The sequence below is a fragment of the Manduca sexta genome, unplaced genomic scaffold (assembly GCF_014839805.1).
Source record: "Manduca sexta isolate Smith_Timp_Sample1 unplaced genomic scaffold, JHU_Msex_v1.0 HiC_scaffold_3218, whole genome shotgun sequence".
Classification (NCBI taxonomy): domain Eukaryota; kingdom Metazoa; phylum Arthropoda; class Insecta; order Lepidoptera; family Sphingidae; genus Manduca; species Manduca sexta.
In genome coordinates, this window is record NW_023594262.1 from 1 (window position 1) to 14982 (window position 14982).

General features: G+C 35.4%; 2 pseudogenes; both read right to left on the bottom strand.

Moving 5' to 3' along the window:
* Window positions 1-4971: 4971 nt before the first annotated feature.
* LOC119188320 lies at window positions 4972-9581 on the bottom strand (annotated as a pseudogene).
* A 113-nt stretch (window positions 9582-9694) lies between these two features.
* LOC119192811 lies at window positions 9695-13479 on the bottom strand (annotated as a pseudogene).
* Window positions 13480-14982: the final 1503 nt, after the last annotated feature.

Genomic DNA, 14982 nt, shown 5'->3' on the forward strand with positions numbered 1-14982 from the left:
TTTTGAAGACTTCACAACCCTTATGGTGGAGGGCGGACAGTTCCTAGTATACATAATATCATAATATAATAGACTAATCCTTATTCATAAACGTTTTTATCTAAGGACGGAGTAAAGCTGTGATAACAAGCGTGTTTCTCAGTGCCCAACGGCACTGAAATAGACATATAGGCCGTTGTGATTGGTTATTATTATTGTTGTGTTCAATATTAGCCAATCACAACGGCCCTACGTCTACGCACTGTGAAGACTGCCATGCCGTCAGCACTGAGAAACAGACTTGTTATCACAGCCTTACTCGGTCGATAAAAAAACATGAATATGGGGGATAGTAGTTATTGTTTATAAGCAATAGCAAGTACATATATGACTGCCTAAGTAGCGTAATCTACTGCGTGCGCGGTACGACACCGATCTTTGGTCCTAAGTTCGAATCCCGACCTGGCAAAATGATATTGGGTTTTTCTTGCTTAACAGCCCGGAGTCTGGAATTTGTATCCGATACAAGCTCGACCCTATCATATGACGGGACGGAACATACAAGTGAGCGCCCTCTTGCACCTCTGCCTACCCCTTCTAGGATAAAGGCGATGTGTTTATTTTTAGTTTTAGGGCAGTTGTGGATCGTAGTACATACCATCAAGCGATCGACTATCTCGTCTCGGCACTCGCTATAAAAATAATGGTATTTAAATGTAATATAATTTACATTTGATGATGCAATCGTGTTACAACTCGCATGAATGAGTTAGGAAAGGGAATTTTAAATATGGCTAATGACATGGTACACACTGCATAATTAAAGTTCATACATGTTGTCTCTCTTGCCACACTGTCCAAGTCTTTTTATGTTTCTATGCCGGATTTCATGTTATATTATAGATATTTTGTTACGTTAAACTTTAAACATGTAGATATATGCTGAGCCTTTAAATAATTGTTAGACTGTTTTAATTGTATTACTTCTAATATTTAAATGTAAGTAGGTATTTGTTTTTATGGTATGTAATATTAAAAGTCCTTAAAAAAATACAAACTACAGCCACCTTAAATACGACTACGGAGTATTTAAAATTGTACCACGTATTAAGAACATTTAGAGCCTACGTGTAAATTGAAATCGCAACGTATCAAATCAGTTTCATTTCCACACCATGATCTTGTTGTACCAATCTTAAAGATTTTGTAATAAGTATAATTTATTGTCATACGCACAACAATAACAAATATGTCGATGTGAGAGTGAATGACAGGGAATGAGTGAAAATAAAAAACATAGGACAGTCGGCGCACTCTGTGGGAATCAAATCACGAATCACGCGCCGCGCCCGCCTTGAATGGACTTCGGCATCAGACACTATACAGCGTGATGTAAATTGGTTCATTTAGTAATCAGTTAAAGAACTGCTTTAAAACCTGCCTTCAGATATAACGAGGACAAATATAATTAAGCTACAAAGCATTGAACAAATTATAGCTGTCCATTACCGATCAATTAAATTATATGAGAAAGCATAATTACAGTCTTAAGAATACTGGAACTAATAATGGACGTCATTCAAACAGGAAAACAAAACAAGATTCTGATTGAGGAAGTCAATAACAAGACTAATCTAATATATTAGCATGCCTTTACTAACATTTCCATACTAGAGAGCCTATTAAAAGTGTTATCGATCGCTAAATTTCTATCTATCATAAAATGCCGTCGGTACCACCTTTTCCCCATAACATTACAGCACATATTGCATTCCACAACGTCTCTTACAACATAAAACATTAGATATACATAGAAATTGATCTTCAGAAGTTAATAAATTGTACTAATAGTGCTAATGCTTAATGGATAAACAGGAAACACGGTGCCAATCAGTGCTCTAAATTTAGTAACAGCCTGTATAAATCCGTGGGCAGGTTCGGATGCACCTGAGTATTTCACACGGCGACTCACTGGCGCCGACGACGGCCAGTCTAGTCTCAGAACCGGGCCATAGCCGAGCGGCGAAGTAGACACGTAAGGCGAGTAATTAGTTACCGTAAACGCAGTTTAGTAGTGAACAGCTAAAATAAAATTTAAACTTGTTTATAGGTTAAAATACTTAGTGCCTAAATGGGTTTCTGTTGATAAACGATCTCCATAATATATAAACGTCTGCAACGGTTAAATTGTCGTGAGTGGGTAACAGACCTTTGCGTAAAGGGTAATGCAATTTGTTGCGGGTTACCTAAATATACTCGACTTAACTGCGGACATGATATTTTGTTCAATTGAGAAGGATCGACTCTGCCACGAAATATTATGTTGGATTCTCTTAAACGCTTTCAACCTAGAAAAAATGCTTTTAATCCACACCTATCACCCAAAAATTAAGTTTGTCGATGGAGATAGACATATCTATTCGTTAGTAATGCTCGCCGCCCACACAAACTCAATGTCGTAGCTCCTAATGGTATTAGCGCATTCCAAGCCGGGCTGACGAACAGAACGGACGAACAAAAGTCTTCGAGCTTATAAATTATAATAATATCAGCCCTATATTATATACTGTCCCACTGCTGGACACGGGCGTCATCTACTATTGAGAGAGTATAGGCCTCAGTCCACCACGCAGGCCTAGTGCGGATTGGTAGACTTCACACACTCTTGTAATTCTTATAGAGAGGTATAGGTATAGGCAGGTTTCCTCCCGATGTTTTCCTTCACTGTTAAAGCAAGCGATAATTTGCAAAGAATACACACATGATTTTAGAAAAGTCGGAGGTGTGTGCCCTTGCGTTTTGAACTTGCGGACAATGGACATCCGTCTCAGCAGTCCGTTCCACAACCAACTAGGCCATCGCCGCTACCTAACTTATAAATTAATAGGAGGATACAAGAGGATAAGTTATCCAATCAAATTCCTCCTTGGTCTATACTTTGGTTCCCATCCAATTGTGCGGAATTCAATACCACTTGGCTAGTATCTATAATTACATATTAATTAATTAAATTAAATTACATTTTAACGATTTAATAAAATAAATAGTTTACCCAAAAGCTTAATTAAACAATCTCACCAGAACCACAAAAGAGTAGTTGTTTGTTATTTAACTGTGGCAATTAACCGCTGCACTCAGTTTGAAATAAAACTAAAAAAATAACGAATTATTTTCGTGATAAAGTTGTTTAATTTTTATACTCGACGTTTCGAAGACCTTGCAAATTTTATAAGGCGTACTCTGTGTCTGCCCTATGACCGCAAAGATATCTCGAAAAACGTTATTATGTACTTATTGGGTATTATCATTTAAATGTCGAACACTTGCATACACATAAAAAAAATATACTCAGTTCTTTCATGGAACAAACGTTTGCAAGAAATTGAGCCAACCACATAACCTCAAGACATAAAATTTTATATTATCATTTGTTATTTTTTTGATAAATGTATGTAATAATCCTTAAGTTTTTAATCGGCCTGCATCTTCGCTTTATCTTTGTAAAAGACCCTAAAAATAGCCAAAATTTGCCGCCCTAGACTCCAATCTAGTCAGCCTATTTGTAAAACCACTACTGAGCCACTATGTGCACTTTTTTAAAGAAAATAAGTCTATGGTTAGTCCGGGACAATATATCTATGCGTTTACTGTTAACAAATATCCAAATATCCTTTTATTATATAACATAGTAGGATACTCAACGATCAGTATAGCAAATCACAGATTATTCCCCAATTACTATCCACAAATAACTTATTCGACGTGCTAACGTGCGTGTAAATGTCGGAACGTAATAGTATTAAATGGCCGAGTAAATAAAATACCAGTTAATTTTATAGATCACGATGTTATTTTACCTATTAATATCTAAGGAAGCTATGACATCTTGTCATACGGACATTTCAGATAAGACAACGACTTATTACTAATTGGTAATAATTTCATCTATTAATATATATGTATTATATTAAATACTGTATAAGTTTATACTTACATAAAAAATATTTATATAGAATCTATATTATAGATATAACATGTACGCTCTAGACTGCCTTTTTTCATTTTCTTATATATACGAATGGTTGTCTGTAAAAGGTGCCTCGAGCGATAAGACTGGCAATTGTCCCCCCTCTTAATCTAGATAGCGTCTACCAAAATATAAGTTGCTGGTTCACTATTACAAGGTACATTTTTATTTATGTTAATAAGATAAATAAAATCGATACGATAAAATTAAAAAAGACATTTCATGGGATTATATTATTATCAATTAAAACTACGGTTTTCTGACTCAATATTGCAAGGCAAATTATTTAAATATCACGAGATTTTATGTATTTTTCTGGAAAAAATTCCGGCCCGAATAATAAATATAATTAATATTTATAATCGAATGAAATGTCTCTTTAATTTTATCAAAATGAAATTTTTTAATCTTATTAACATAAATAAATTACCTTGTAATAATGAGACAGCGACTTACATTTTGGTAGACTCCGTCTAGATAACACCTCGACATCTGTGTGCTAGAATTGTGATATGCCTATTGGTTATTGTAGCTATCATTACTTGGTAATAAAAAGACTGAACTTTTCAGGTTGTTGAGCGCAAGCAGTGCCATGTATTAACAAAATTCAGTTTTCGAGGTGGTTATAACATTGTTCATGAGTTTACGTTTAGCATGAGACGAGCGACCAATCTGGTCATTCATTCATACGCAAAAAATATGACTCTTTATATATTTTCCTTGAATAAAATCATGAAAATTATAAGTTACCACTGATCAAAGCTGGTTACTTGCAGGATTATTTCACTTTTGAACGATTCAATAAAATATTATTGTATTTAGAAGCAGCGTAAATACTGACTGCTTCGGTAGGCTAGTGTTATTTGGGTTTTACTTACTATCAGGCCAAAGTCTGGAATTTGTGCCCGATATGACGATAGGCTCACCTCCCATCCCATTACGAAGAACAAATGTAAAACCATAGATAATTTCATTTTTTTTTTAATACAATCAATACAAATTTCTATCAAGATTTAATAATTTAAATATTACACATTTGAATAATAATCGGACACTTTAAATTTCTTATAACTTTTTGTATTTACGGCTGCCTTTATGAAGCTTCATCTTCTTTTTTGTAGAGTTCTTCATAAATCTTCATTCTTTGTGGGCTTAATTTTTTCCTGATTGACAAAGTTTTGTCTATGACCAAATAGCTTTCTCCATCTTCAGACATAGGTTGCCATTTGATTGGAGTAGAATTGTCCGATTCTGGAGTAGGGTTTCTGTAATAAAAAAATAATTACGTTATATTAAAAGCGATAAAAAAGACCCATAATAAAATGATGGATAAATCGTAATTTATTTTCAAAATCATACAGCTTATGTTAAAAACATCGTCGTCACGTCTTGAATAGTGATTTACTGCCACTGCAAGATTACATTATAGAGACGGGAAATTACCCAAATATACTTGTCGCAATTATAGATCACAATATAAAAAAAAAACTATTAAAGTATGAAATAATTATTAAGTGTAGTCTTTTTCGTATTCACATCAGATTAGAAAGTAATCATAGTTGGGATCATAATCTTAAATTACATTGAAAACTAAATTTGCAATCTACTTACCCAAATTTAGCAAAGTTAGTCCACATTGACAGCATACAGTTTTGTACGAAAACATCGGTGTCATTTAACTCTTTTGTCAATTTACTGCTTTTCAGCAGATAACCACCATCGTCGCCATGGGTGGCTCCAGCACGATTAATACCATAAGCAGTCTTTAGATAATTCAGATTACCATCGTAGCAGAACTCGTAGAAATATGTTGGTGAATTATATTTCGCCATACAACTAGCAGCAACATACACACCACCACAAAAATCTACATCTGAGAAGAAATCTATCGCGAAAGTATCTTTTTCTCTATAATTTTCTATTTCTAGATAAATATTCTTTAACCTTGCTTCCATGTCCTTTTGCTCTTTTGCACTAATGTCAAAAGGAAAATAATCCAAAAAATTATGTTCTTTAGTCAATTTTTCGAGAATTTTCGGGGCGTTTGATACTTGTAAGAGACCTTCGCGTTCGCAAAATCCAACCATCACCGGAACCTTGGTAAATTCGCCTTCGGAAATAATTTTATAAGTAGACTTTCTTATACAACGGTTCCCAGTCGCCTTCCTCTTCCACACACGGAACGAAAGTGAAATTGATACCTCCTTTAAATGTATCAGTTTGTATTACACTCATTGATAACTTAATTAATTCCTCAACAGGTAATTTCTTTAGGTAATCTAGTAATTGATCGTCATTTGTTATGTCTTTCCCGGCTACCTTCGCTATTCTATACGCGTTTGCTTTTATTTTATTCCTATCTTTTGTGCCCATTGATTCAATGAGGAACCTGATTGTATAATCGATTTATGAAACAGTCCTCGTGCTGTGGGAGATAACAGTAGGTACTCGACGGACGCACCTCCGGCGCTTATTCCAAAGATAGTGACATTATTCGGATCTCCGCCAAACTTAGCAATGTTTTTTTGTACCCATTTAAGGGCTTGAACTTGATCTTTCAAGCCCATATTTCCTGCGGCTTCTTTACGATTGAGAGTGACGAAACCAAGCACACCGAGTCGGTAATTTATACTGACGACCACGACGTCTCTTTGCACTAGGAAATCTGGTCCTTCAGTTGTCGCATCAGTACCATGCCCGATGAGGAACCCCCACGTGTACATAAACCATAACTGGAAGCAGTGGTTTATTATTTTCAGGTAGCTTTGGAGTATACGTTCAAAAACAAACAATCTTCGTTTCCAATCACAGTACCAGTTTCTATGTCAAATTGAGGGCAAATATTGCATTCGTTTGTCACGTCTTTTATTCCTTCCCATGGCTTAACTGGCTGGGGTGCCTGCAATATAGATATTTTTCATTAATATGAATCTGTGTTTTACTTCATTCGCACGTCCGTCATTTTCGTAGCCTGATTTAAATTTTCCACAAGCAGGGCATCTAAAAAATTCAAATGGGAGATCGATATGTTTGATAATAATATATTTCACACTATCTATTTAAATGTTTGCAAAAGTAAGGAAATAGGTGCTCTACTTCACCCATTAGTAAGGGCCATCAGTGCATAAATAATATGGTAGCGCCTACAAATTTTACGAAGATAATACTAGCAAAATTATGCAGTTCATTTATTTTATATCAAAAAAGTTCTTAGATTTAGTATTATTATGCCAACAGTCAAATAGCTTTAGACTTCCAGAACCCTACAAGTTGTAAATGTTTTTTGAACAATATCTAATTATTAGAAATTGGAGGTGCGATAATACAATTACTTGTAATTTAAATATAATCAACCCTTTTTAACTACAAAATATATGACGGTGATGTCCATTCACGCTGTCATTAGACGCCGTTTATAGACTGTGACCCTGAGTCCCTGGATTTGAAGCACTGCTCGGTCAATATTTGTGTAGGTTTTTTATCGCAATCTGCTAAAAGATACTGACTTCAAACAGGCCAGCTTTAGGTCGCAAACGTTTTTCGCAATTTTTAAAGAACACTGTTGCGCTGGCCATCCCTAATGCGCCGAAGAAGACCAACGCGGGTTTTAGTTAGTACGCCAGTGTGGGTATATACGGGAATTAGGGACTCGGACCAATGCTCGCTCGGATTGTTGCTTATACCTACTCCCGAGTGTCGACATTGGGCCGTAAGGCGATGAAACCAACATAACCGTTCCATTCACTCCCCAAGTTACGATAACGATAAAGCTTTTAGTGCCCGCGAAAAAAAATGTTACTCACGGAGCAGTAGAATATAATATTTATGTTCTGTGTGGTTACCCATAGATAATAACAACACTGCAAAATATAATCTTAAATTATGTGCGAAATAATTATATCCTTACCGCAAATCTCTCTAAGTTCCCCGAGAGGTGGTTTCGCGTATGGAATTCCCTTGAACGTGTAGTAGACGAAATCATTATCAATTTTTGATATTTGACCTTTAATTTTCCTTCCTGAACCTCCACAATTAGATCTGACATCTTTTACACTCAGGATTTACACTGCACTAGGACTTTCACTATCACCTAATTGAAACTGAACTACTTTGCCGAACTATATATACACAAGTATATATACAAATGAACCAAAGACAATTATAAATAAATCAGAGAGAATTATAAATAAACCAAAGAGAATTATAATATTATATGTCGTGTATTCTTTGTTAATTATAATTATTCACTCATACATGGCGATCGCGGTCTCGGTTGCTATTGAAATCCTAAAGGCGGTAGTTTTTAGTTAGTATTGAGGTAAGCTTGAAATTACTTTGCAAAAAACCATGGCAGTGATAAATTCCCTGCAAATATCAACAACAAACCATTAGAATATACAAAAAAATATATCTACCTAGGAAAAAAGATTCGTATTGGTGAAAATAGGATCGAACAAGAAATACAAATAAGAATACCTTACACATAGAATAAATACTGGAGTCTGAGAAAAGTTCTAAAGTAAAATGCAAAGAAACTTCAAAACAAAAGTCCTGAATTCATATCTACGTCCATTTCTGACATATGGAAGCCAGGCATAGAAATTAAATACAAAAGCTAAAACTAAAATCAGTATTTGCCGAAGATTAATATACATTATTTAGTAATTTGCGGGTGGACATTTTACTATTTTTATTTATGAGCCAATGTAATTGACCAATTGCATATGCGGCTGGTATGTGTACGACGTTTACGTGTGAGAGGAAGGTCAACTTTCGATCAACAAAACTTCTAGACGTGAGTATTGTCTCAACAAGACAAGGGGACTTCTACATGGAACACACAGTGGAGAGCGTGTCTCTATGTAAACAAATGTTAAATTAAAGGGGACAAGAAAACCGAGTTTTTATTGCCGTCAGCCCCAATACAGTGCTCGCAGAAAAACCTACATCCAGCGATCCCAAATTAGTGACCCCGACGTGTGCTGTGTGTTATCACTACAGTTGTGTCAACGCATCGATCTTGCAGTTTCGGTAATGTTGACGAGACGGCGGTGTATGCATTGATTGTACCGCCACAACTCCTAAATATTTGACTTTATTGGTCCAAGGAATGATTTGACTACACATACTAACTGATGCGTGAGGCGCTTGGACTTTCTTTTTCTTAGCAAAAGAATAACCTGGCTTTTGGAGAATTAATCGCGATGCGACATTTGCGAAACCACTCACCGAGCTTGTCGGTTGCGAACTGCAAATTGCGCACCATCTGATCCAGGTCTCTACGTTAAGTATAGATCGATGTGTTTGCGAAGAGAACATAAGTTCACGCTACATACAAATTATTTTGAGATGTTGGGACATTATGTTCTCACGGTATACTTGGAGCGTGATTTGTATTATATGAAAACGAGAACTTTAAACAAAAAAAATACCTGTACCCAGGTAGGATCCACAGATTAATTGCCACGCCATTTGTAACATAGGTGTATATATTTTTTTTTTATCCTATATAGTTTTGTTTATATTTTATAATTACCGGTAAAATTTATATGACTACAATTTAAGTAAGCCGTTTTATTAAGAAATATAATTCCACAGATAATTAAGTTTCATTTAAATACAATAAAAGCAACTTAGTATCAAGATATTATAATTTTAAAATTAGAGTTTAAAAAATCAGACACTTAATTTCTTATAACTTTTATCTTTAAGGTTGCCTTTATTAAGCTTCATCTTCGTTTTTGTAAAGTTCTTCATAAATCTTCATTCTTTGTGGGCTGAATTCTTTCCTCATTGACAAAGTTTTGTCTATGACCAAATAGCTTTCTCCATCTTCAGACATAGGTTGCCATTTGATTGGAATAGAATTGTCCGATTCTGGAGTAGGGTTCCTGTAATAAAAAATGGAATTAATTTATATTGAAAGCGATAAAAAATTACGACCCATAATACTAATGATAGTTAAAATCGTAATGTATTTCGAAAATAACACAGCTTATGTTAAAAACATCATCGTCACGTCTGTGATCAATTTCCCCCCGAGGCAATCTTGTGCGCTCGGTCTCCACACCGAATGCACGCTCATGTACAGGGGGATATTTGTCGCGGCCTTAGGCATACCGTTAAGTGTGTATACCTCATGGTTGCCAATGCACATTATCAGAGCTCGCGAAAATTTCTTCGCCTTCTCCCCTCCCATCCTAAGTGTTCCTTATCCTTCCCACACACTTCCTTCCCCAGATATCGCCTCCCTGCCCTTCAGGTACCCACAGTCGCTAAGCCGGGGAATCCCACTATCCCATTCGCATGTTCCCCAGGCGTTAACTGCAGGGTCGGATAAACAAAACTGCGAGATTATATTATATAAGAAGGGAAATTACAAAGATATTCTTGTCGCTGTTGTAGTTCACATTATAAAAAAGTAATCTATTTTAATTCATCATCTTTTCGTATTCACATCAGATTAGAAAGTAATCATATTTAAGAACATCATTTTAAGTTACATTTGAAATTAAATTTGCAATCTACTTACCCAAATTTAGCAAAGTTAGTCCACATTGACAACATACAGTTTTGTACGAAAACATCGGTGTCATTTAACTCTTTCGTCAATTTACTGCTTTTCAGTAGATAACCACCATCGTCGCCATGGGCGGCTCCAGCACGATTAATACCATAAGCAGTTTTTAGATAATTCAGATTACCATCGTAGCAGAACTCGTAGAAATATGTTGGTGAATTATATTTCGCCATACAACTAGCCGCAACATATACACCACCACCACAAAGTCTACATCTGAGAAGAAATCTATCGCAAAAGTATCTTTTCTCCGCTATAATTTTCTATTCCTAGATAAATATTCTTTAACCTTGCTTCCATGTCCTTTTGCTCGTCCGCTCTAATGTCAAAGGAAAATGATCCAAAAAATTGTTCGTTAGTCAATTTCTCAAGAATTGGCGCGGCACACTACTAAAAGACCTTCGCGTTCACAAAATCCAACCATCACCGGAACCTTCGTGAATTCGCCTTCGGAAATTATTTTATAAGTAGACTTGCTTATAAACGATTCCCAGTCGCCTTCCTCTTCCACACACGGAACGAAAGTGAAATTAATACCTCCCTTAAACGAATCAGTTAGTATTACACTCATTGATAACTTAATTAATTCCTCAACTGGTAATTTTTTAGGTAATCTAGTAATTGTCGTCATTTATTATGTCTTTCCCGGCTACTTTCGCTATTCTATATGCGTTTGCTTTTATTTCGTTCCTATCTTTTTGTGCCCATTGATTCAATGAGGAACCTGATTGTATAATCGACTTGTGAAAAGTCCTCTTGCTGTGAGAGATAACAGTAGGTACTCGACAGACGCACCGCCGGCGCTTACTCCAAAGATTGTCACATTATTCGGATCTCCGCCAAATTTAGCAATGTTCTTTTGAACCCATTTAAGGGCTTGAACTTGATCTTTCAAGCCCATATTTCCTGCGGCTTCTTTACGATTGAGAGTGACAAAACCAAGCACACCGAGTCGGTAGTTAATACTGACGACCACGACGTCTCTTTGCACTAGAAAATCTGGGCCATGAGCTGTTGCATCAGTACCGTGTCCGAAGACGAACCCTCCACCATGCAAATAAACCATAACTGGCAGGAGTGGTTTATCATTTTCGGGTAGTTTTGGAGTATATACGTTCAAAACAAACAATCTTCGTTTCCAATCACATAACCAGTTTCTTTGTCAACTTGAGGGCAAATATTGCATTCTTTTGTCGCATCTTTTATTCCTTCCCATGGCTCTGCTGGCTGTGGTGCCTGTAACATGGATATGTTTCATTAATATGAATCGGTGTTTTACTTATTTCGCACATCAGTTATTTTCTTAGCCTGATTTAAATATTGCGCATGTAGGGCGAGTTAAAAGTTTCAAATGATAGAACGATAATAATTTTGATAAAAATTTATTTCATAGTATTTATTTTAAAGTTTGCAAAAAGTAGAAGTAGAGTAGGTGTTACATATATATAAAATAATAATATAAAATAATTGCACATAAATTTTACGAGGACAATACTAGCTAAATTATGCAGTTCCTTTATTTTAACCTTAGATTTATTTATCTTCACCATCATGCTCAGCCCTGTATTATATATGTCCCACTGCTGGGCACGGGCCTCCTCTACTACTGGCAGGGATTAGGCCTTAGTCCACCACGTTGGCCTAGTGCGGATTGGTTGACTTCACACACCGTCAAAATTCCTAAAGAGAATGTCTTAGGTATGCAGGTTTCCTCACGATGTTTTCCTTCACCGTTAAAGCAAGCGATAATTCACAAAGAATACACACATAATTTTTATTTTTTAGAAAACTCAACGCTATGTGGCCTTGGGTTTCGAACCTGCGGACATTTGTCTCGTCTCGTATTTATCTTAGATTTATTAATTTTATGCTAAAGGTCAAATAGTTTCGGACTTCCAGAATCTAACGAGTTATAAATCTTCTATAAACAAAAGAGTGTGCGATAATACAAGCATTACTTACTTATAATTAAAATATAATCAATCCTTTATTTTAGTGCATAATTGATGAAGTTTCCTTGTCAGCGCGTATAGACTGTGACTGTGGTCGGTCAACATTTGTGCAGGTTTCTATGACGATTTTCACGAGACGTAATCTGCTAAAAGATATCAGCTTCAGGCAGGCGGCCAGTCGCAAAAATTAAGCCAATACCAATAATAAATTTGTTATGCTACTCCCAATTTGGACCGAGATAATTGAAGGGGAAAAAATTTAAACTTTTGATGATATGACCAAATCGTCCACTTCATCGTAAGCGACATGGTTACCCACAGAACACAAAATTATTATAATTATGTACGTTCTGTGTAGCTACCACATATAACAATAACACTACAAATAATCTTAATTTATAAAGTGCTGTGCGACGCTGAACTGCTCTAATTATCATATTTCACAATGTCCTTAAAACCGGAACACAACATTGCTTGCCAGCTATTTCTTGTCGTCAGGAATAGACGATGCCTGGGTATCCAAACTGACTTACCTACCACCTGATACAATAATTATTACGGGAACTTATACCTAATGCTACTTTATATATGCGAAATAATTACTTATATCCTTACCGCAAATCTCAGTTCCCCGAGAGGTGGTTTCGCATATGGAATTCCCTTGAACGTGTAGTAGACGAAATCATTATCAGTTCTTGATATTAGACCTCTTAATTTTCCTTCTTGAACCTCCACAATTAGATCTGACATCGTTTACACTGCACAAGGACTTTCACAAACCAAATTACTCAACTATGCAAAGAGAATTATAATATACAACTATGTATAGGTACAAATAAACTGTCTGTTAAACAAAATTGATAAAAGGTTATTGCAGTAAATACACTTTGCTAACAATTCATTCACTCACAGTTCGTGACGTGCCCTTATTTAGTTCATTCTCCATGTTTCATTCATATTTTGATTGGTAAGCCGTCGCGTTGGCCAGAAGTCAACATCGTACGATAGTCCATTACCAAACCATGCTTTTGATGTAGTACGTACTTCCCATACGAGATGGCGCTTATACAAAAGTTATAAACCTAAGCATCACTTATATCATTTCTATATTTAAAATTTGTTTATTTAATTCTTATCTATACTATTATATAAAAATGAAGAGTTTGTTTGTTTGTTTGTTTGAACGCGCTAATCTCAGGAACTACCGGTCCAAACTGAAAAATTCTTTTCACGGTGGATAGCCCTTTGTTCGTGGAGTGCTATAGGCTATATATCATCACGCTATACCCAATAGGAGCGGAGCAGTAATGGCCAATCTCAGGAAATACCGATCCAAACTGAAAAAAGGTCAGAAAATGTGATGTTGCCGCTCGAGTAAATGATTATAAAATGCTATTTTCAAGAAGATAAGTATGTGGTTTCATTTTTGTAACGCAATTTTTAATGACCCGTGTAACTAGCTATTCATTGCATTATACATCGATATAAAATACTCATTTAAAGTACTTTATCTTTTGAAATGTAATAAGAAGCAAACTTAAATTTTACAGGGCATACGTTACAAATAAATACAAAAAAGGTTTATTCTCGGTGCCGAATTGGACTAGCAGTGGACAATTGATCATGATTTTAATTTAACTACATAGCCAAATAAACAAGATTTATAATCGTCTGATAATCGTCGTTGCGATATATAGAGTAAAAAATGATTAGGTTTGATGGAAGGAAAAATGCATGTATGTGCGATACTAGCTATATGTGAAAAATTACTTATAATATTGTGTGATGCAGCTGGTAGCGATAATTGCTCGCCAACAGCCTAATTGAGTAAATAAACATTAAACCATTCTGTCTTATCATTATCATCATTAGGTTATAAAACAATAAATAAAATTAGTTATACAGTTTGTAAACGATAACAAAATGTCAATTTACATATTCATCCAACGATCTTGAAAAATGTATGAATTTGATTAGAATATTTATAAACAAAAATTATCATAAAAAGAACATAAAATCATCTGAAAGACCATTGTTTTGTGGTAATTAGAACGCCTCACTAAACTGATTCAAATCCCGTTCAGACGAGCCGAGATAGCGGATGCGCACCTGTGTTCCTTCGTGAGAACCGGCCACGATCTCGTCACCAAACATACTTGTTCCGTTCCACAAGATATTGTCAACTCTACCTGTTTGACATAAGGGTGTGTAAGTAAATAAAAGTGTAGAGATACGTTTGTAAACTCATATAAGACCATACACAGTTCAGTTGTTTGTTGTGTTATTTTTGTACGCTTCGAACATCCGCGTACGGCTATTATCGCAACTTTTACTGTAGTGTGACTATCATCTATGTTATACAGGGATATATTATAAATTACATTTTTTTAAATTTATTAGTAATGTTTTAAGATACCTATTTTATATTTATAACCACCTAGTGA